Source organism: Oreochromis aureus, linkage group 11 (genome assembly GCF_013358895.1).
Source record: "Oreochromis aureus strain Israel breed Guangdong linkage group 11, ZZ_aureus, whole genome shotgun sequence".
Classification (NCBI taxonomy): Eukaryota; Metazoa; Chordata; class Actinopteri; order Cichliformes; family Cichlidae; genus Oreochromis; species Oreochromis aureus.
The window spans coordinates 16,507,621-16,530,085 of NC_052952.1; the positions used below are offsets into that span (position 1 = coordinate 16,507,621).

At 37.8% G+C, this 22,465-nt stretch overlaps 2 long non-coding RNA genes across 2 annotated transcripts; both read right to left on the bottom strand.

Annotated features, from left to right (window-relative positions):
• Window positions 1-2,244: 2,244 nt before the first annotated feature.
• On the bottom strand, window positions 2,245-6,360 carry LOC120442576. Its single transcript, XR_005614779.1, has 8 exons — window positions 6,234-6,360; window positions 6,100-6,136; window positions 5,410-5,473; window positions 4,818-5,205; window positions 4,449-4,736; window positions 4,083-4,375; window positions 3,458-3,493; window positions 2,245-2,956 (listed from the first exon to the last, which is right to left on the bottom strand). It is a non-coding gene; the product is annotated as an uncharacterized LOC120442576 (long non-coding RNA).
• A 14,434-nt stretch (window positions 6,361-20,794) lies between these two features.
• On the bottom strand, window positions 20,795-22,460 carry LOC120442577. The gene is made up of 4 exons (XR_005614780.1): window positions 22,384-22,460; window positions 21,100-21,126; window positions 20,946-20,984; window positions 20,795-20,857 (listed from the first exon to the last, which is right to left on the bottom strand). It is a non-coding gene; the product is annotated as an uncharacterized LOC120442577 (long non-coding RNA).
• Window positions 22,461-22,465: the final 5 nt, after the last annotated feature.

The following is a 22,465-nucleotide window of genomic DNA, read 5'->3' on the forward strand; positions in this document are numbered from 1 at the left end:
CCTGGGGGCGGAGCACCCCCAGATCCCCAAGCCCCCACGCCCATCCCAGACCCACCCAGGGGCAGCCAGGCTACCAGGCCGGTAACCAATGTCCCTTAGCACAGACCCTCCCCCATCTCCGCTGTACACAGCCACAAGGATAACACCATCTAAGAGCCATGTGAGTGAAGTTGCCCCCCCCCTTCTTCAAATCCAACAAAAGTGATATCAAACGTTTGTGCTACGTTTGTGTTGGTTTGTGCTGCAAAAAATTTTGTTTGTGCCGCTATCATTTTAAAGATATTAATAAAAATTTCTAGAGGTCATCAGAGGTCTGTTGGAACTGTGTCTTAATTCCACCTATTTCGCATAAGGGTCAGTACTACAGGCAGAAAAGTGGGTGTGCCATGGGTTCCCTGTTTTCACCCACACAAGAGGACACACACTATAAATACACACAGAGGGAGATGCGGGATGGCAAACAGGAGGAAGACACAGCTGAACTTAACTGACCTGAAAAGACAGAGGAAGCGTAAACTGAACACACAGACATAAGAGAAGGACTTTCACCATAAAACAGGAAATGCATAGACTGCAGGGGCTATCGTGGCTCAAGAGTTGGGAGTTCGCCTTGTAATTGGAAGGTTGCCGGTTCGAGCCCCGGCTTGGACAGTCTCGGTCGTTGTGTCCTTGGGCAAGACACTTCACCCGTTGCCTACTGGTGGTGGTCAGAGGGCCCGGTGGCGCCAGTGTCCGGCAGCCTCGCCTCTGTCAGTGCGCCCCAGGGTGGCTGTGGCTACAATTTAGCTTGCTATCACCAGTGTGTGAATGTGTGTGTGAATGTGTGTGTGAATGGGTGGATGACTGGATAAGTAAAGCGCTTTGGGGTCCTTAGGGACTAGTAAAGCGCTATATAAATACAGGCCATTTACCATAGACTGAACTCAGAGGCACAATACAGACACTAAACTGAGGGAGCACAGAAACCAAACTCTAAGAACTAAAAAGTCTAAATCCCAGTACACAATCAGAGCAAACTAGAACACAAGATCATGATCATAATAATAATAAAAAACAAAAACCACTGAGTCAAAAGGCCTGGGACCATGACACTATGTGCAATAAATGACATTAGCACACAGCTGTCACATGTACCCGAGCTGATTGTCATCAGCTGTATCATCGGTGCTCCACATGCTGCACATCAGGTATTTAAAAAAAAACAATTGAATCACGTAGAAAAAGCTGCATTTTGAAAAATACCCATGTACATGTGGATGTAGCCTAAGATGGATGGATTTTCATCTAATCAGTCTGGGGATCACCTTGTTGGTGCAAAAGTACTGTTTTTATGTTTGTTTGTTTTTTTTATGTCAAATGGTGTTATGTTGCCAACTGCTGGAGATTAAACTAAATGAATGGGAACAGCTTAAATGTTTGTGCCACATATTAAATGTTTTAACATCTTCACCTTCATCTCAAACATTTACTTTTTTCAACACTGTCTGTGGGTGGATGGTATGAGATTCCACCCACACAGAGGACAAAGGCCCCATAAAAACAAATAATGTGGAATGAACAGTTCCTTCTAGTAATATGATCACTTTTCAAAATTTAATTGAAGATTTTCTTTATACATTAACAAAAAAATTAAAAAAATTAATGGAACAATTGGATTACAGTTGTTAATTTCAGTAGTAATGCCATGTCTGACATTTTATTACCATGCTGTCTCTTTTAGCAGTGGTGTAGTGGGGAGGGAGGTGGTGCTATGCTTATTGAATACCTACTCTAAATCTGGATTAGTTGACACTAAATCCTCCTTTAGTTACATTACTGAACTGAGAGTGTCTTCACTTATTTTTTCACTCACTGTGTGCTTACACACCATTCTGCATTTAATCATTAGTTATTAATATCTGGATCTCTTCTACAGAGTGTTTTTTTAGTTCTGTCTTCCTCCCTTCACCCCCAGTCAGTGGTGGCAGATGGCTGCCCTTCCCTGAGCCTGGTTCTGCTGGAAGTTTCTTCCTGTTTAAAGGTTTTTTGTGCCCATTGTTGCCAAGTTGCTTACTCCTTAAAGGGGGTCATTTGATTGTTGGGGTTTTCTCTGTATTACTGTAGGGTCTTTACCTTACAACATAAAGCACCTTGAGGTGACTGCTGTTCTGATTTGGTGCTATATAAATAAAACTGAATTGAATAGAATATTTGAAATCACAGTAGAAGGATATATGATAAAAAAATCAACACATAGAACCAACATTAGATAAAGTCTACTTTATTTGTTATCAAAAAGGGAACAGGTCTCACCTCGCCATGAAACTGCTTGTCAATCATGCCTGCAATTCCTAAAAAGCTTGTGCAACATTTTGTAAAACTTCTTGAATTAAAGCTGAAAGTCTGCAATTCAGTCACATCATTATTTCATTTAAAATCCAACATGATGGTATACAAAAGCAAACTACAAAAATTGTGTCTTTGTCCAGAAAATTATAGACCTAACTCTAAAACTTCTCTGAAGGTTGTTACTTTGCGTTTCACTAAATCATGCAATAATAATATTGATAATAATAAAAATAAAAATCGGGATTTGTTTTAGAAAAAGTCTCACATAAATGATCAGAGACTGAAAAGGTGACAGGGGAAACACTTTGATACATCAGTAATCCTCATAATGTAGACATTTAAGGTTATTACTCACAGTGCAATATATGATATACTTGTATAAGATATATAGGACACAAAAACTATGTGGTCTGTCCCTTCACATTGAGCTTGACTGTGTGGACTTATTACTTGTCACACCAAAGGAGTCTTGTGACATCATAGTGTGTGAGATCTCACTCATGACGTTAGAAACACTCCTCAAGGACACTAGAGGATGTGATGAACATGTTTTCATAACAGATAGTTGTAGTTGAACCAGCATCAACTTCTTCTGGAATATGGGTTGTCACTGGATTTTCTGGAGAAGCTGACCATGGGAAACACAAAGCAGAATATTGTTAACGCTAATAAAGCAAAGAAGAAAATAATTTAGTACATTTCAACAATCTAATAAATATCTCCAGACCTTTCATAACAATAAATACACAGCTGTAACTGAATCTTTGTGTCTCCTTTCCATCTTCTACATAGAAACAGAATGGCCCATCATCAAAGGGCTTGATGCCATCAGTCTCCAAGGAGCAATTTTCCCTTATTCAGGTTTCCTAACATTTTGTTATGGCTCTTAAAGTAGTCAAATATGTTGTTCTGGACATTATGGAAGACAATGCCCCACTTTTTTTTTGGACGATTTGCCTTGGGTCAGTGGTCTATCTCTTTTACTGGAAACTTCAGAGATTCATCAGACAGGAGTGAGTCAAGGAAGTGAATCTTAAAGGGACTTTGGTAGGCAGAGCCGAGTTTGCTGTAATAGGGAGAAGCTATAGTTGATAAGATGAATTTTGAGAGGGCTGACAAATGTACTTACTTTGATGTCCGTATGAAGCTATAACTCTCTCACTTTCTGGAAAAAACAAAATGTGAAGAATTAACATCAAGCTCACAGTAGGACACATTATATCAAAATTCTTTATTCCACCGAAATCAAAAAAGGAAAACTTTCATAAAAGACTTGTCCATACAAACATTACTCCTCCCGCTGCAAGCACACTTTGTTCTGACCCCTCCTCTCCTATTCTGCTGTGGTTAGTTACTGCTCAATCACATGACTCACATGTGCTATAGTGAGTGACAAAGAGAAGCATCACCTATACATTTTATGGCTGTACATGATAACACTGTAAACAGCGATGCTCGTATTTGCTGTAGCAACACCACTAATTTATATAAACACATGGAAAAACACAAAAAAAGAATGAGCAGCAAAAGAAAAGAGAAGAGGAGGGAAATCAGTATCAAATTTAGCACACAGCACCATGCTGCAGTCTACAGTTTATTCAAATAAATAAAGTACAATTCATTGAAATGTATTTTACTGTTGACATGGTTGACAGTGAGGAAAAATACAAGATAGTGCGTGCAAATGAATGCTCTACGTTAGATTTGTAAAGTTCAATGTTTAAATGAAGATAAAATTTGCACTCGCTCTTTACCCGTAGAGTGACGCTTGCTTCTCGTGTCTGACCTCCAGGGAAACGTGCATAGCATATCAGCGATCTTCCATCATCATTAGCTGATGCTGTAAATGTCAGTGTGGAGACAGTCCTCCACTGAGCCCCCCCTGATAACTTGCTAGTATCAGAAGAGGCTGGCATATTACCATAATTCCATGTCAGAGTTGGAATATTTCGATAGCATGTGTATGAAACAGTGCAGGTTACTGTACTTTGATCTCCCTCCAGAAATTCATATGATGCAGGGCTGATAGTCAGTTCTGAAATGGAGCCTGGGATACAATGAAAAATGGTTAAATATCAAAGATGGCGTAGGATAAAATGCAATTTACTTTCACTACATACATTGTGAGGTTAAGGTTTTAGATGCTGATGCAGAGCGACCACCACGGTGTTGGACATAGCACTCCACAGTTTGATATTCTTTCTCTATGAACAGAGTGGTTGTCACCATAGTTTTGGATCTTCCATCAGATAGAGGAGTATGAGTTAGACGTTCGTTTCGCAGTGGGATGTTGAACCTCAGACTTGGGGGATAATTGGGACAAGTGTGGTAAACACTGCATTGCACTGTTACAGACTGCCCAACCACCGTGTTTCCAAAGATCTTGATAACCGGTGGATCTGCTGTGCCTTAAATCATAAAATGTGAAGAATTATATAGTCATATAACAACATAATGATCAATTTATAGTGAAAGCTCAAACTAGTTACCTTCCTACTACTTCAGCTGTTACAGTTGTGTCATAGAAAGGGTAGGTTCTCCATCCAACATTTTCCGGATCCACCCAGGGATAAAGCTTCTGACTGTGATCAGCCAAAGTCACTGGATCAATCAACAGACTGCATGTCCGATGGTGTGAAGAACTATATACATGTGTTCTTCCTTTAAACGCGTGCAACACATCATTCCAGTTCCAGTTGTCATATACTATTGGATATTCTCTGCTCACATATTGATACCACACTACACGATCTGGTCTTTTAGGTGGATACTGATCGTAATCATAACTGCAAGGGATAACAAGGCAGGAACCCAACAATCCTTTGATTTTACTCGGCATTGTTACCTGCCAAGCACTGGAGCTGCACCAAATATATCCTGCAAGAGGATTGTGAGAAAAATGAAAATAAATTATAAAATTAAATGCAAACAATATATATCTATATCTTGTATACAACATAAAATCTAAATATTTACACAGATAGATAGATAGATAGATAGATAGATAGATAGATAGATAGGCTTGATGCTATACTTTGATTAAAAAGTGTTCCATTAATCTGTTCTTAGAAATTGCCATACCTATAATATAGTAGCACAGGATAACATGTCCAAATCCAGACATTTTGTACATGGTATCGGACTCCTGAAACATATAAAATGACCTTGTAAGAATGGCTGAATGAGGCAAATTGTATAAAACGCTTTGAGTGCCCCGATACATAGAAAAGCGTATATATACATATTTCACGGCATGAAAACCAAATCCAACCTTATGCTGTGAGGCTCTGATTTCTATTTCCCCTTTCAAAATAGATGTTATGATGTTGTAAACTATACTCAGTAAAAATTCCAAAAGTTTCTAATAGATTTTCTGTGTTTTGAGGTAACATTGTGTAATCTGGCAAAACTGCTGCATGCCTGTGTAGCCTGGGAAGTCATTAGAATTCTGTGGTCGAGTTAATCTTGTGGGCTAGAAGAAACGCAGTATTGTTAAAGTGTTTTGTTTTTTGTGGGAAATTAATCATCTGTGAGTTCAAACATAAATTCTATAAATTAAAATTACATTTCGCATCTGATTATGTCCTGATTATCTTGGACTAAATAAAATTATAGAATAGAATAGAATAGAATGCCTTTATTGTCACGTCACACATGCAGACCGCCCTGCATAGGAATGCATGTAATTTAGGCTACATGCCAGCATGGAGTTACAATAATGTTTTACAGGAGCTTGCACTACGATGTCATAACTTAGGTTGAATTATGTACCTGTTATGTAGCGTGGCTCGTGTGATGTTACACAATACTGAAAGAGAACAAGATATCATGAACATCACACAATTATAATTTAATATACTCTTTTTGTAAAAGATGCATGACCTTAAACATTTTTGATACCTCACCTCTCTGTTGAATGGAAGCTTGATCCTGATATGAAAGGAATCTTTACTGCTTTATTTTAGCACTCCAACAATTTCTTAGCGTCTCTGCACACCACAAATCTACCCACTATTGTGCTTATGTGTTTTGTGGGAGAGAGAAAAAGTGAGCTCACTACCACTTCTGATTTAAACTCTCCCCTAACTCTTCCAGGTCCTAAAGCCTTCCCCATTACATTACATTTACACTGTTAGTTTCAAGCACTATGGGAATAAGATCCATAAATTTAAATTTAATATTGCTCAGTTGTAGCTATTGTTGATATAATTACCTATTACTTAATTACTTCTTTTGCTGATTAAGTGGTAATAACTTGCTAGTTATACATCATTACCTTCTTTTTTCCACTTTATTATCCCAGTATTTACTACATTATTATTGAGCTGTAAATGAAATTGCTTTTGAAAATGTAAAAATGTCAAAAGAACCTCTACTTATTTGACAGTTTTGATTTCATGAGGAGCTGGCTGGGGTTCTGCCAAGGTCAAGGTCAAGTTTATTGATATAGACCATTTCCAACAGCTCATGCTGCACAAAGTGCAACCAAAATAAGTGAAATGCAAAACAATCGTGCAATAAAATATAAAAGAGAAGAAATTAAACAATAAGACAATTAAAAAACCTAAAACAACAACAACTAAGGCTGTTAAAGCAAAAGAAAAAAATATTTGGGTCAATGTGATGGCTGCCTTTTGCAACAAGGGGTGTTGCAGCACCGCCGGCACCCCTACTCCCCTCAGCCTTCAAATGTAACTGCACAAGCTGATAAATGACCTCTTTTCAGGTTCAAAAATACATAGGGGGTACCACCCAAAATCTCACCTGCATCGATCCATCTGCTTCTATCTTAGTAGAAGATAGAATGTGTTTAATAGACAGCTGATGTTTCTGTGTACATACATTTTTGAAACAGGCATTTTATATGTGCATTTCAAGTAGTTAAAATGATTCAGTAGCGTGTCTCACTCTTTCCTACGCTGCTTTTTTGTTTTTTGTGTGATGTTAGGTCCATTGTGTTACTACAGCAAATGAAAATGAAAGAAAAAGAAGTGAAGTCAGGCATGTGATGTTATGCTGAAAAGAATAACACCAAACAAGGCAAGATAAAGTTTTTAAAGGACAAATATAAATTTAAAACAAAAAGTATCAAATACAACCAATTATACCCTTTCCAAAATCAAATCACAGCGTAATTAAATCATATATAGAAAAAGCAGCTTCGATTCTGTTATGTCATGAGGTAACAGGACTGTAGGGATTGTTTTTACAAAGGGCATGAATTCCCTCAATTAAACCTTGTTGCCAAAAAATGTTTTGCTCTAAAAAAAAAGTTTTAAGTTTGTCCATTTAACCAAATGATATTATTATTGCTAATATTAAAGTAGTTATTAAATTAAGGTTGTTACTGTCATATACTGATAGCATCACTCCCTCCAGCTAGTAACACATTTAACACAGTCCATTGTGCTACATACTTAACTTAGAGAATAGAAACAAAGCATTGATCATGCTAGTGTAGTGGGATAGGTTTTGTGTGTTCTGTTTCTGTATGGTGTCTGTGAACTCAGCGTGAACATTTAGCAGCGGTGGCATATTCTTCGCCAAAAGGCAAATCACACAAAGCCTCGTTCAACAGCTCATTTGGAGGTACTGACATCTGCTGGTCCTTCAATGTACAGCAGCCTTGCTGTGTGGCCTACATACCAGTATGTGATATGCATATAATTCAAATGCATATAATAAAATAATATGAAATGTAAATGTAATGATGTATCACTTGGAGAATACTCATGTGAGGTCCTGAATAACACAAATACACACACACATACACACATACACACACACACCTAAACATTCTCTCTAAGATTGATTTAAGAGTTAGGTTATTATTGGGCACTAGCATGTAAAAATGCTCCCTACCTGCTGATATTTTTCACTTTTTTGGTGGCTCCATAATGTCCTTACAATCTTCTTGCAAGCTGGTGATAATCCTCAGATTGACCTCAGATCCCCCCAAAATCCCCCACCACCACCACCTTAGATTTGTTTTCTGGGCAAAGAGTTTGTTTCTGTTCGCACTTACATATTCTTTAGGCATTTGAGTCTGTGGGAAATTGTGACCAATCAGCATCAGTTTCATTGGAGCAATGTGTTTTCAAGATGGTCCAAATGAGGCCAGATCTTGGTAATCTCTTTTAGTTGTGATGTGTTGTTTGCTCAATTAGCAGGGATGAAAACAGATGAAAGCGTAGGTTAATGGGACTGTGATTTTCCTTTCCTTAAACTCTGCAAGAAATATGAAGCAGTGTTGGCATGTTTTTCACACTTGTAGGTCCATTATCTACTGGACATGATTGCTCATGTAATTTTAAATGCAATAATCTGAGAAGTGCGATGTATGTGTGCAGGAACATACAGGAACAGGAATAAATCTTAATGTCAAATTAAGTCAGGTTTATTTGTAAAACACATTTAAAAGACATCAAGTGTTGGCCAAAGTGCAGAACAAAAATAGCAAAAGTTCAAAATAAAAGAAAGATTTAAAATAAATAAGATAAAAAGATTAAAAGACATCCATATATACGCATGCATACAGTCATGGCCTGTTTAGGAATTGAAGGCAATCATGCCTAAACAGCTAGTCAAATATTTTGTAAAACTTGTTGAATTAAAGCTGAAAGTCTGCAATTCAGTCAAATTTATTATTTAATTTAAAATCCAACATGATGGTATACAAAAGCAAACTACAAAACTTGTGTCTTTGTCCAGAAAATTATTGACCTAACTCTAAAACCTCTGTGAAGGTTGTTATTTTGTGTTGTTATTTTGTGTTTCACTAAACCATTCAATAAAAATAAAAATAAAAATAATATAGGGATTTGTTTTAGAAAAAGTCTCACATAAATGATCAGAGACCAAAAAGGTGACAGGGGCAACACTTTGTTGTGATGTGTTGTTTGTTCAATTAGCAGGGATGAAAACGGATGAAAGCGTAGGTTAATGGCACTGTGACTTTCTTAGAGGAGAAGAGCCCTTTTACTTATAGTCCTTAGTCTTTTGTATGTCTAAATCAGCCATTTCCTCGGAATACATAAGAAGTCAATTTGTCTATGTTCTGCAAGATTCACAATGACTTACTCATTTAAATCACTTGACACATCAGTACTATTGCTGTAGTCTGTCTGCTATTACCATCTTGCAAAACTCTGCTGTGCATGGTGTTCTTCGTGATATCTTGTGTTAACTGTGGATTTGTTTCTTACTGTTACTTATTTCTCTTGATTGCTCATTTGGAAGTAATCAGACAGTTGTTGAATCTGCATATCAAGGCTTCATTTATCCAATATGTGACCAATTTAAATTTCTCATATGAACATAATTTATTCTTGTACTTTTTATAAATTCTTATAAAATATAACAATGTTCAATCTATTAGAATAAATCATGTTGAAAAGAAAGTAGTCATGTTTTCTCCTGAAACTGCCTCCTGGAAAGGGGTTCTGGAGGAAAAAAGGGGCTGCATCCTTTTCCATTTTCTCTCTTTTTGGAAACTTTCACCTTGTTCAGGTGCTGCATCTTCTGATCGGCCCGCCTTGGTTTGTCTGGCTGGACACATGATCAGTGACACCTGAAGCTTTATTTGGTATGTCACTGTTTTGGTACCTGATTTAGTGGTTTATAAGGAAGATTCAATATTCTTTATTCGTCACATACACATTATACAAGTATAACTAGCAGTGAAATGTAACCTGACCTCCTCAACTTGTGCAAAAGGGGGGAGAAGAAGAGCATTTTATATTATATACATTAGGTGAATGTGCAGTAGTAGCATTGTATGCAGCAAGCAGGTGAATTCTGTACATTAAGTGAATTAAATAAGAATAGACAATCTGAACATTTTACAAAATAGACAATAAGGAAGTGAACCACTGTGGGATTTGTGGTGTGTTTTGGTGGTGATTTTGTGTGACAGAGCCAACCAGTGTGTGTCATATTGAGAGTCATGGAGCCAGCGAGGAAGAGAGGACATTGTTCTTCCTGTTGCTAGGTAAAAACCAAATAGAATTAGAATTCAGCTTTATTGTCATTGCACATGTCACAAGTACAAGGCAACGAAATGCAATTTGCAGCCATTCCAGAAAGTGCTTTAGCCATAATATAGATATATTACAAAATGTATCTTGGCAATAATATAGATATATAGATATAATACACAAATGGGTCTGTTATAGGTATGAAGGTACAAAATATGGGTCTATTATAGGTATGTTACAATGTACACGGTATGAAGGTATGTTGTGATATGAGGGGCCGTACAAGCCAAAATTCATTCTTTCACTCTCACACACATACATTCTTCTTTCACACACATATATTTTCACTCTCACATACATATATTTTCACTCTCACATACATATATTTTCACTCTCACATACATATATTTTCATTCTTTCACTCTCACACACATACATTCTTCATTCACACACATATATTTTCACTCTCACACACATACATTTTCACTCTCACACACATACATTTTCACTCTCACACACATACATTCTTCTTTCACACACATATATTTTCACTCTCACATACATATATTTTCACTCTCACATACATACATTTTCATTTATGCATTCCTACATTTTGCTCTCATTTACATGCATTCAGTATGCATTTAATCTCACAAATAATATATGTATGTAAGCAGAGAATGCATACATGTCAGAAGAAAATATATGTATGCAAGAGAATAATGTATGTGAATGAAAGAGTATAGTGGAAACGGAAGGAGTTTAATGGAAACGGAAGGCTGGGTGTCTGTACCGCTGTGATTGGCTGAGAAGCACGCGCGGGTCACTTTCAAGTGTCTGACAGCATGGAGGGGGGAGAAGAAACTCGAGTTCTTCAGCAAGCTATCGGGGTGTTAAGAAATATTTTATCATCTCCTGAAACGGTCACATCGTTGTCCTCGTCACTTGATCGAGATGGGACGGGCTCAACTTTTTTTTTTTACGTGCGCTCAGAATAGTGGCACAAAAATAACGCCATAGTGACCCAGAAAGAGTAATATTTCAAACTCCGCCACTCTGTGCTTCTCTGCCACTGCCTCGTTTGAGTTTTGGACGAAATGGATTCTGGGATATTGCATTTCGTCATTTCGAACCGATTGGAGACCAGAACAGCCAATCAGATATTTTTGCATCCAAGTCTGTGATTGGCTGGTTTTGTGGCACAAAAATAACGCCATAGGTCACAAAATAAACTTTTAAGATATTTTCATGCGAGAATGGTGCTGTGTAAACTTCAAATATCTGCTTGATTCATCAAGACATCACATATTTCCATAAGTGCTCTAACATTTTCGGAGATGCCTGTTACCTATGGCCTTATTTTTGTCCCACTATTCTGAGCGCCTGCGTAAAAAAAATTTGAGCGCACGTAAAAAAAAAGTTTGCAGGTGCAAGTGTTGCATTTTGAGGAGAAATTTATTTTGAGCGAAGAAAAGCTGAATTTGAGCGAACAAAATTCATTGCCGCGTGCAAAAAATGTATTTCAGTGTTTGCTATTATACACACACACAATAGCAGCCCCTCTCGCTCAGTTTTTGTATTTGCGCTCACGCTCTCAACATTTCTGCCCGTGCGCGCTCAACTCTTTGTGTACGCTGTTATATTGTGCCACAAAACCACAATATAACAGATGTTTGTTTGTTTTTGTAATGGTATAAACAATGAAAGGTGGTGGATTAGCCAATTGGTCATGATCAACTCTGGGCTGGACCAATTACAATACATCCGTATTGAGAGGAAAAACAACGCGATTAGTCCCGTACTTCAGCTAGAATGAAAAAAGACAAAGCTGGAGTTATTCTGTCTTTACGTTGCACAGCTGCCTCTTCTCCCCTCATTCTCTCCCCCTCCCTCCCTCTCCTGTTGCTACTTCAATCATGAAACCGATCAATGATCAGCTGATCGTCTTTCTTGTTTGTTTATCTCCCACTTTGCGCCAGAAAGAGGAAACCAGCGGATGTCGCGCTAAACAACAGCAGCACGTTCAAGCTTGATAAGCTGTTAGAATTTATTTAAAATTAATTTCTAGTATCAGCTGATGTTTGCTGGAGCCAGAGCTGTAAAAACTGCTGCTCATGGTATCGGTTTGGAAACATGAAGGTGATACAAATCATGCATATATACCAACAAGACAGTGTACATCACTGTCACAACAGCGTTTGTTTTAGTTCAAAGGCTTTATGGTTTTTCCTATAATACCTGGTGGTGTAGTCGGTGATTTTTTGTCAGTTGAGCTTTATATATTATGTTTAACCCGAGTGATCACCCGGTCAGCTGGTGGGTAACTATGGCGTTATTTTTGTGCCACTATTCTGAGCGCATAAAAAAAAAAAAAAAAAGTTGAGCCCGTCCCATCTCGATCAAGTGACGAGGACAACGATGTGACCGTTTCAGGAGATGATAAAATATTTCTTAACACCCCGATAGCTTGCTGAAGAACTCGAGTTTCTTCTCCCCCCTCCATGCTGTCAGACACTTGAAAGTGACCCGCGCGTGCTTCTCAGCCAATCACAGCGGTACAGACACCCAGCCTTCCGTTTCCATTAAACTCCTTCCGTTTCCACTATACTCTTTCATTCACATACATTATTCTCTTGCATACATATATTTTCTTCTGACATGTATGCATTCTCTGCTTACATACATATATTATTTGTGAGATTAAATGCATATTGAATGCATGTAAATGAGAGCAAAATGTAGGAATGCATAAATGAAAATGTATGTATGTGAGAGTGAAAATATATGTATGTGAGAGTGAAAATATATATGTGTGTGAAAGAAGAATGTATGTGTGTGAGAGTGAAAATATATGTGTGTGAGAGTGAAAATATATGTGTGTGAGAGTGAAAATATATGTATGTGAAAGAAGAATGTATGTGTGTGAGAGTGAAAGAATGAATTTTGGCTTGTACGGCCCCTCATATTGTGAATATGCTTATGTACAGGCTATGAACAGGATATAAATGTGAAAACTATACAGAAATATGAAATATGAAATATAAAAACATAAAGAAATATGAAATATAAAGCTATACAGAAATATGAACTATGCAAATTATAAACAGTTGTAGAATTAAAATTATCGTATTGTACAGAATGATTGTCTATACAGCATTTACAGTAGTGCAGTTAAGATAAGTGGAATATGTGGATAACTCCTACAGAGGCTATATAAAGTGCTAGTGGTTGTGAGTGGTGGTTCAGTCCATGTTATTATTGTGTGTATGAGGGTACAGTTGTCCATTTGTTTGTTTTTGTCCATTGTGTGTGTGTTCAGTTATAGGTGGTTGTGGGTGTGTGTATGTTCAGTCCATGAGTTTAATGTGGGTCAGACGTCAGGAGGCAGAGTTCAGGAGTCTGACAGCTGTAGGGAAGAAGCTGTTCCGGTACCTGGTGGTCTTAGTCAGGAGGCTCCTGTAGCGCCTCCCAGAGGGAAGGAGGGTGAAGTAACCGTATATGTCTTGTCTCATTGATTAATGCCCAGTAGCACCGACGCCATTGATCCACTACAGTTCGCATACCAGCCTAATCACTCTACAGACGATGCCATAACACACCTGCTACACATGACCCTGAGCCATTTGGTCTCCGGCAGGGGAAACTATGTTAGGATGCTATTTGTGGACTACAGTTCTGCCTTCAACACAGTAATCCCCTTAAATCCTTTCACCAAGTTGAAAGATCTAGGACTCAGCTCATCACTGTGTCAGTGGATCCTCAACTTACTCAAAGACAGACCTCAATCAGTGAGGGTGTGAAATCATGTCTCTCCTGCTATCTCACTCAGCACTGGAGTGGCAGAGCGCTGTGTTTTAAGCCCCCTGCTGTACTCATTGTACGCCTACGACTGGTTAGCCACGTCACGCAATGCCTCCATTTCAAGTTTGCTGATGACACTGTGGGGGTGGGCCTGATCTCTGATAACATTGAAAAGGCCTACCCGGAGGAGATCGGGTACCTGGAGAACTGGTGCCAGGAGAATAACCTCCTCCTAAACCAGGGAGCTGATTGTGGACTTCATCACACAGCAGGTGAGAAATTACGAGCAATAGTGCACCAATGTGGCCTACATAACAGTGTGTAATATGCATTTTAATGAAATGCATTTAATAAAATAAAATAGCGCATCGTCTGTGGTGTGCTAATGGAGTGAGTAGACCATTTCAGATACCTGGGTCTTCATATCACACAGGATCTGTCATGGTCCTGTCACATAAACACTCTGGTGTCTCTTCTTCCTCAAAAGACTTGGAGACTTCCATCTACTTCTGAAGGTGCTTAAGAACCTCTATTCATGCACCATCCAGAGTATTTATACTTGATTTTTAATTTTTTTGTTTATTCTTGTACTTTCAGTGGCCAAGAATTGCACAGCAACAAGCATTTGACTGCAAGTCGTTCTGTGTATGATTGTGTAGCTGACAAATGAAGTTTTGAATTCGAATTTTATATGTGTTGTATTTTTCTTTTACCCGTTCATAAGCAATTTTCCTCCCAGGTGAACAACATACATAAGAAATCCAGTATACACATAAGCTATAGTATATTATATATAAATGTACCTGTCCATTGGTTAATTACAAAAGCACGTGGAGGCAGGAGCTCACAGTACAAGCATATGCCCAACCTAATATAAGATTGTGTTTTTTACATTATTTCATATGGTTTTTTAAAAATCTATGTTTACAAATGTAAAGAAGTCACTCAACTCAGCTCTGTAGAGTGGCTAATCATAACGAAGTAGTTCATTTCAACTTGTAGGCTCAATCTGATCTTCATATTTTTGGCAAGCAGATGGCACCAAAGATCACTGTGCTGAAAAGCTTTGAGTAACAAACCCTTAAGTGCTTCAGAAAGCTTCATTTGGTCATCACTACTATAGGAATAAAACCACAATACAACCAAATGGCAGTGACTTGAGTTGAGTGGTGCTCAAACACTCATAAGTTATACAGCAATTAGACAGCATCTACTTTACAAATGTTTGACAATTTCTCTAAAAGCCTCTGCAGTCAGTCCAAGTCAGACTGTGACTGTTTGCAGAAAGCCTGCATCCTATCAGGCGACCTGTGGCAATCTTCTTTTGCAGGTTAGTTGCACAGGTTCAAATGTGGTCGTGAATCTGCAACATCCACAAACTCTGGACTTTCATTTGGTCCCCACAAGTTGCAGAATGTGTGAAATATGAAAATTTAATTATCCGCTTCTGTCAAAAGTCTGCAAGATGTGCAGACTCAGTGAGTGAAGATCCAGGACAACACGACAAACAGGAATTGAGCTTAACGGCAAACAGGCCTTTTATTGAGACTGATTGCAAAGGTAGTATAATAAAGGGAAAAAAAAAACACAAAATGGGAACTGAAACCTACATTGAAGAAAACACCGGAAACTTTGACAACACACAAGGGGCATGAGTTCACCAAGAAAAAAAAACAGGAAGTAGCAGGACATAAAGACCAAACACACTAACTTAACACAGACAACTGAGTAAACAGACAAGACTGACTTCACAAGGAGACGCATAGGATGAAACATGAGAAAGAGTCAGTGGAAACAGGACGGGAAACAATTAAGTAAAAAGACAGCATACAAATGAAAAGATGATGTATCCTCCTGAGAACCACCCCTTACATTTGTTTTCTGTAATGGACATTTGTTTTTTTGTCTATAATATTTGGACTTATTTGAGGTACCTTACTAAGTCCTAATGTGGTAAATAGAGGACATTCTGGGCTTTCAGTTGATATCTTATGTTTTTGTATGGGCTCTCTTTGCTTCAAAGAGGTAGGAAATCATAAAACATTTTCTCTGTTCTCAGGAGGTTATTAGGGAACTAAGACAGGAGGATGGGAATATGGGGAGACAGAAACTAAATAAAAGACAAGACGAGGGAAACAACAAAATAAGATGGAACATACAAAATACAGAGCTGCAGACTAGAAAATGTACATATGAAAGTAATTGTACATTCAAAACATGTAACAGAAATACATTTGGCCTGAATAATGTTTGATAAACTCTGACAAACTCATTATAACATAATGCTTGTAACAAGCTCTCTTTCAGATGAAATGCTAAAAATATGTATTTTTTTGTTTTCTTTTATTTACAGAGTTACAACCTGAAAATGGCAACAAATAGTAGGAATAAGCCATGAGAAAATGTGAAGGCAATTACAGAGTTAATGTGAAGAGAGTTATGCCTAATAAAACTGTTAAACAACTGAACTACTTAAAGGGCTCTTTTTTTTAATAACAAAAAGAATCAGAGAGAACTGAACTAATGATTCTGATAACTCAGTGGTGGAATGATTTGGCCTATCTAGTATGTTATGAGGACATGTTTTTGTGTAATTATTTGTTGCTTTGTGCAACTGGCAAATATTATTAAATTATTAAGTGTGATTGTTATTTTTAAATAAGTGTAATGTTAGCTGGAGATTTCACACTTTTATGGTGGAACAGTTACTGCCAATCTCTAGGTTCTGACGGGACACGAGTAATAAGGACACATATTAATTCTTTGGAACCTTCTGCCAATGAAACTGCACAATTGTGGACCTGAATACTGTGGTGAATCTGATAATATACATACTTAGTAAACTGCCAAAGATAAGCAGTCTTTAAAAAGATACATTTTTATACTTAAACCAAAAGAAAACTGGATTATTATTATTATTATTAATAATAATAATAATCACAATAACAAAACTTAACTAATTACTGAAACCAAGTTTTCAAGTGAACAGAAGCTCTTTTAAGACTTTAACATATCTCATCATTGAAAAAAACAATGTGTGTGGGGGTGGGTGGGGTTGAATTGCTGGTTTAAGTAAACTGCAAAAAGTAAAAACACTCATGTGTCAAGAAAGGTTATGAAATTTCACACCTCACAATGACAAGTTACACTTACTGTGTGTGTGTGTGTGTGTGGGGGGGGTAGTGAGGGGTTAGTTGACTATGGTTTATTTAATGGCTTTTTTAGGGTAAGAATAGGAATGTTAATGTTAATCAATCAACAACAAATTCATTATCTATCGATCTATCTAGACAGATATACATACATATATACATATATACATATATATATACATACTGTATGTATATATACAATTAAAAGTGGTTTTTAAGACGCGATTTAAAAGTGGACAGTGAAGGGGCGTCTCTAACGCGCAAGGGCAAATGATTCCATAATTTAGGACCCACGATAGAAAAGGCCCTGTCCCCTCTGAGCTTCCTCCTGGATCTCGGTACCTCCAGGAGGAGCTGGTCAGCTGACCTGAGAGACCGACAGGGTGTGTGGAGATGAAGAAGCTCAGAGAGGTAAGGTGGGGCAAGATTGTTAAAGCATTTAAAAACAAACATGAGAATTTTAAAATGAACTCCAAAAGACACAGGCAGCCAGTGCAGAGAGATAAAACCAGGAATTAGGCTCTTCTGTGCCAGAGGAAACAAAGTCAGAAGGGCCACAGAGCTGATTAAAAGCAGCAGAAAACAGCGTGGCGGTGGAGGGGTTAATAACCCGACAGCGCCGAGCAGCAGCGCAACATTTAACTGCAGTATGTGTAAAACCAACGTTGAATAACACAGGCATATGATCTGAGAGTGCACAGTCACAAATCTAGTTAGTGACAGGCAGACCATATGACAGAACAAGATCCAGTGTGTGTCCATGCTCATGTGCACGGCCAGGCACGGACTGTACCAGGCTAAAAGAGTCAATAAGGCTTAAAAAGTCATTTACCAGTGGCTTATCAGGACAACATACATGTATATTAAAATCTCCAACAATAAGAACACTATTAGTTGGACATAATCTCCAACAATAAAAAAAAACAGAGAAGTCATTTATAAAGTTCTTATTGTATTTCGGGGGACGATAGATGACAGCACAGAAAACCGGGTTTGTGCGACTCACCTAAAATGAGGCAAGTTCGAAGCTGGAGAACGAAGGCTGTAGAAAACACTGCTTACATTTGCAATCCTTTTTGTAAACAGTCGCTGTGCCTCCACCTCTGCCTGACGTCCGTGGCGAATTAAAATAGCACAATCCATTGGTAAAAGTTCAGATAGAGCACTGGACTCACCAACACTCAGCCACATCTCAGTCACACACAGAAAATCCAGATCACGGGAACTGAAAAAGTCCCGAAGAATTAAAGTTTTGTTTAAAAGTGATCTGGCGTTCACCAGGGCAATCCTGGCAGGAGCTGGAGCTGGAGCACCGCTTTAAGTCGAGAAACCCGACGCAGCGATCTCAGGTTTCGATGATGTTGACGGCGGAGGTTTAGCCTGGGAGGGCATGGGCAGCAAGGCCAAGGAGCATCATCAAAGCCGACCACAGGCACCAAACAGGCATCAACGGGATCCAGGAAACGCAGAGACACAAACAATCTTGGAAATAATCCATGCGCTGGTCAGAAAACAGCAGAACAATTCCTTAAATAAACCTTTAGCTTCACCAGCCGACCGCTTCATTTGCCCCGACGACGATGACGCCTTCGCAGAGAAGGTAACGTGGAAACCCGGTACAGGTAACCTGGGATTGCCGATACAACTGGGGGCAGCTCCAAATGACACGATATTTTGGACCACAGGTTGGAGGTCCAGTAGTGTCTGGCGATCATAACTCAGTAGAGACTTTGTTTCGTGGATGACAAAAGTTAGAAATAATATAAACAGGAACAAAGTTGGCAGTGACAAACGAGCAGCCACACACACGGCGCCATCTTGCTTCACCCATGAACAAAATTATAAGGCTGTTCTAACAAATGGATTTACATCCAGATGGATGTCACCAATCTTCATCCAGATGGATTTTATATAAAAAATGGGCCACTTTCCATGATGTACAATTTTCTGAAGATTTGATATGTTCCAATTTTGTAGGGACTTTCACGAATGATGAATTCTGATCCAAGAAAACGAGTCTGTTTTTTGTCACAACCCCCTGCACAGAATAACTTAGTACTGATAAATCATTTGCTTCAAGAATGTTAAATATAACTGTATGAATAGTCTCTTGTCAGTTTCCTTAGTGAAACGCTGACAGATGGGCTTTTTGTCAGACTGATTTAGTTTGTTGCTAAAAATGATTTGGTACTGGTACTTCTATTCAGAACTCTTTCATGTCAAAGCTTATTTCAAAATACTAAAATATCCCCGTCTAGTAGTAGTTGTCATAGGTTGTCAAAGTACCAGAGATCATACAGTATATCATACAAGGTATCCCTCCAACAAATCTACATGTATTTTTGCTTTTGTAGAGCATCTTTGAATTATAACACACCTCTCATAAAACATTTATGACTCATTGTGAATCATGTTTTGTAAATATATGTTTTATTAAATGTATTTTTTTCAGAATGTATTTTTACCCAAAGATAGATTACTATGCAATACTTTTAGTAGCCTCGTCTATTTGGGATCAAACAGAGCGACGTACAATGAATGAAAATACGTTTGTTATTCTTGCCTGCCTTAAAATGTGAACTCTCAGTTTTTCGTTTTCTTTTTCACAGTGACTGTGAGACAGTAGTTGGAAACTGAGCAATTTCGAAAATAAAATACTCAATACTACAAATAACTGAGGCAACGTCAGAAAAAACATGTTTATTGCTGTTTATCATGTGAGAAGATTAAGCAAAGCAAGTTACTAGATCATTTTGTAATTGACCGAATTAAATGAAATTTAAAGAAAGCCAAGTGAAAGTTAAACTATAAAAACATTAGATCCTGCAGTATCATTAAGAACTTTCCCCCACATATCATACATCGACATCAACAGTACAGTTTGCATTAGCATGTATTCATAACAGAAGCCACCTCGGGTGTCTTTGCAGTTGATAATGGCTGTTCAGCTAGATGATAACCTTGCAAGACATGAGCCTGAAAGATTAAGATGTCCCTGGGACGTCTTTGAAGAAGTCAAAGGTTGCCGTACAGTTGATTCTGCAAGAATTTTGAGTAAAAATGTATTCAGGTTTAATCTAAAATGATTCTTAAATATTTAGCTTTTTGTTTTTTTCCGAACACAACAAAACAAACTAAATTAACTTTAAATAAATCAAAGTCTAGTTAGCAGGGATTTGTTTCAAAAAAGTTCATCCATATAAATAATTCAAGTTCCTTACACTAACCTTGGCATGGTTATCAAGCATAACAAAATAAATTACTTTAGACAAAGTATAACATTTTTAACAGATTAAGTAATAATCTGTGATGGAATCAGTCTGGATGTTGTGATCTTATTTAATGAAAAAAGTCTTAAATTTGGATGATTTGGATTTTGTCATTCACTGCAATACCACTAACCTCAGGGTTAAAAGGGGATGGTCGTCTCCTGTTACTGTATCAAACAACATAGAAATGGAAGCAGATTGTTCAATCATAAAGAAATAAAACACATTGGTATGTCATTTAAAGAAACAGTGGATGAATATAACTCACTCCTTCGGGGATGGACAGCGTAGTTTGGACTCAGCTCCACATGTTACATTGCTGCTGTTTTTACTATGGGAATTAAAGAAAATAGCAGGTTAGTTTATGACTGTTTTTACTATGACATTATGGCGGTTGTCGTACTGCTATGAATACTTACGTATAGGCAACACTGATGTTCGCAGTGCGGTCTTGGCGTCTGCAGAATATATAAACATTCTTTAAACATTACTTAATGTGTGTATGTATATTTCTTTTATATAGGGAAATTTAAAAAATGATATAAAAACAAACAAGAAGATTACAAATACTACCTTGAAAATCGGCTCCAAAATGATTGCCTATAGAATGAAAATAATAATAAGAAGAAGAAGACGAAGAAGAAGACAAGATAAAGGAAAGATTTCAATTCATTTCAAGTCACTTCAATTCAGTTATTATTTAAACAGTGCAAAATCAGAGGAACAGTTGCTTCTAGGCACTTTACATTGTACAGTAAAGACGTAAAATAGAGCGAGCACTTGGCAACAGAGGAAAAAGAAACACTCTCTTTTAACAGGAAGAAACAGCTGGCAGAACTAGGCTCAGGGAGGGGCAGCCATCTGCTGCAACAGGTTGGGGGTGCGGGGAGGAAAACAGGATAAAAGACACATTTTGGAAGAGAGCCAGAGATTAATAATAACTAATAATTAAATATAGAATGGCATATAAACATATAGTGAGTGAAAAAAGGTCAACGAAAAAAAAGTCCTATTGGCCTGTTGCAGCTTAATTAGGGAAGGATTCAGGGTCATCTAATCCCACTCTAACAAAATGCTTAATCTTAAAAGTAGGAAGAGTGTCTTCTTAATTCAAACTGGGAGCTGATTTCACAGAAGAGGGGCCTGAAAGCTGAAGACTCTGCCTCTCATTCTACTTTAAAATATACTAGGTACCACAAGTAAGCCCACAGTCTGAGAGCAAAGTGCTCTATTGGGGTTATACGGTACTATGAGGTTTTTCAGATAAGAGGGAGCCTAATTCTTCAAGACCATGTATGTCATGAGAAGGAGTTTAAGTTTAATTCTGGAATTAACAGGGAGGTGATGAAGAGAGGCCAAAAGGGGAGAACTATGCCCTCTCTTTCTAGTCTCTGTCAGTACTCTGCAACATTTTGGATCAACTGAAGGCTTTTCAAGGAGCCCAATTGCAATGAATTACAGTAGTCCATCCTAAAAGTAAAATATGTATGAACTAGTTTTTCAGCATCTGAGACAGAATGTTTCTAATTTAAGAGATATTAGGTAAATACAATAAAGTTGTCCTACAAATTTTTTAATATGCACATTGAAAGGTCAAAAACCTGGTCAAAACAACTCCAAGGTTCCTCACAGTGTTACTGAATGTCAACGTAATGCCATCCAGATTAAGCATCTGATTAGGTACAATATTTCTAAAATTTTTAGGACCGTGTTCAATAACCTCAGTTTTACATGAATTTCAATGCAGGTGGTTAGAGGCCATATAGGTCTTTAGGACATTTCTGCAGTTTTACTTAAGAAAAAGAAGGAGAAACAACTGTAAGAGTAAAAAATTGTAAAATCGAAATCCAACAGCACCTGGGCTTCCTCTCCTGTTGCCATGCCATGCGATCCTCTTCTTTTCTATTAAGAGTACAATCAACAGGATATTTCCAGTTAA